Source organism: Hyaena hyaena, unplaced genomic scaffold (genome assembly GCF_003009895.1).
Source record: "Hyaena hyaena isolate Hyena2069 unplaced genomic scaffold, ASM300989v1 scaffold_158, whole genome shotgun sequence".
NCBI lineage: Eukaryota > Metazoa > Chordata > Mammalia > Carnivora > Hyaenidae > Hyaena > Hyaena hyaena.
Genome location: NW_024080790.1, coordinates 2,994,866 through 2,997,244, shown reverse-complemented (window position 1 = coordinate 2,997,244; position 2,379 = coordinate 2,994,866). Strand labels below are relative to the sequence as shown.

The window sequence follows — 2,379 nt, the reverse complement described above, 5'->3', positions numbered from 1 at the left end:
CCAAGAACATGCAACTCTTGATCTCGGGGTTGTAAGTTTGAGACCCACACTGGGTGCAAAGATTACCTCAAAATAAAATCTTTAAAAAAATTAAGATGTTTATTTTTCTTGAGGACTTCTCAGAGCCTTTATAACCTAATGAGAGACGGGAGAATTCTAACAATATAATACAGTATATCACATTTCTCCAACATGGCTTAATCATAAAACCCTTTACCCTAGAATTATCTCCCAGAACCAGTGAAATTTAATTCAATGTATTGCTTTTTTACTTCAGCAGGTTCCCAAAGTGTGATCCATGGACACACTTTCAAGGATCCACGAAGTCAAAACTATGTTCATAGCAAGATGGTATTTGTCTTCACTGTGTTGTCATGGACATTGATGGTACAAAAGCAGTGAGGGGGAGGGTAAATTGAGGCAGTGGTCTCAAACTATGCTTGTCTTTATACCCCTTACTGTCACACACTCCCAAGAAAGAAAAAAGTTTTACTTCAGAATGTCCTTGATAAACACAGAAAGGCAGTAATTTTATTAAATCACCACCACTGAGTATACATATCTTAAATATATTGTGTAAATAAATGAGAAATATATGTAAGGCACATCTGTATACAAAGTACAATGGATGTCTCTAGGAAATGTTCTTGTGCAACTGTTTGAGTTGCAAGCTGAATTGGTCTTTTTTTTTTTTTTAAATAGGACACCATTCTATTTGACTAACAGACAAACTATGGTTTTACAGATTTGGGTATTTGGCAAACATTTTCTTGGAAATGAATGAAGTGAGCATATCTCAACAAGAAAAACAACTGACAGTGTTTGATGTCAATTATAATATTTGAGCTTTCAAACAAAAATTAGAATTTTTGAAAATTTGTATGCACCATTATGAGTTTGACAGCTTAACGGCTCTTTTAATGAGCTTGATGATGACATTAACAAATGTGGTATTTTGATATGACACAAAATGAAATATGTCAACATTTGGAGGATCTGAATAACTCAGTGAACTAATATTTTCAAAATAATTAATGCATGATGTTACAAAATCTTACGTGGGTATAAAGTCTATTCAAAGTGCAATTTAGACCAGTGTATTTAAACATAACAGAGCATGAAATTTTCATTGCTTGTGTTTCAGATTCTATATGCAACCTTCTAGAAATTACCACTTGTCAAGATTTGTTGCAGTCTCAAAGAAGAATATCCATGAATATCTGAAATGACTATTAATATACTCCTCCCTTTTCTGGCTACATACTTGTACGAGTTGGATTTTCTTTACCCACTTTAACTAAAGTAACATACCACAACAGATTAAAAACAGAGGCAGATGAGAATCCAGCTGCTCCTATTAAACTAGACATCAAAGAAATTTGCAAAAGTATAAAGCAATGCCATTCTGAGTCTTACTAGCAAGCGTTTTTTTTTTGTTGTTGTTTTGTTTGTTTTGGAAAGTATAGACTTTTTTTCAATAAAAAATGTAATGTTTTCTTATAATTGTTTTATTATTGATATTTTTAAATGAATTAATAAATATTTTAGCCTCTTCTCTGACATCTTGGTGTGTGCTGCTGACTGTTTCTCACCATGTCTTCTCACAAGACTTTCAGGATCAAGTGATTCCTGGCCAAGAAACAAAAGCAGAATCCCCAGTGGATTCGGATGAAAACTGGCAATAAAATCAGATACAATTCCAAGAGGCGGCACTAGAGAAGAATGAAGCTGGGTCTATAAGGGATTGTACGTGAGATGGCACACGTTTATGCCGCCTGAAAGTCATATGTTCCTATTCCATCACCTCCCTACTACCTGACCAGTAGATCTGGGAAAGTTTTCAGGGAAATGACTTTTCTCCATTATGATGCTTCTTCACCAGTAGGTTGATTCAGTAATAAACATGTGACCCCTTTAGATTGAAAATAAATAAATAAATATTTTAAACATTTCTCATTTTAATTTTTATTATCAGGGATTTGCAAACTTCTCTGTAAAGGTACAAATAAACATGATGGGCTCCATGGTTCATACTCTCTCTGCTACAACTAACCAACTCTACCATTATAGCACTGAGCCACACAGACAACATACAATCAGATAGGCTTGGCTGTGTTCTAATAACATTTTATTTACAAAAAAAAAACGTCTTGGGCTAGATGTGGCCCATGGACCATAGTTTTTTGACCCCTATATTTTATGATAAATATCAATAGATACAACCAACTTAAAAGCTCTTTGGAGTTCTCACTAATTTATAAGTGTAAAGGGACCCCACAACCAAAAGGATTGAAAAATGCTGTTCTACCTGAAGTATGAACACTTTATCATCTTCAAAAGGAAATGTCATACATAGAGAAAGGCAGAGGAGATGTGTTG

The 2,379-nt window shown here is 34.1% G+C and overlaps 1 pseudogene; it reads left to right on the top strand.

Annotated features, from left to right (window-relative positions):
• Positions 1-1,593: 1,593 nt before the first annotated feature.
• LOC120236626 lies at positions 1,594-1,740 on the top strand (annotated as a pseudogene).
• The last annotated feature ends 639 nt before the right edge of the window (positions 1,741-2,379 follow it).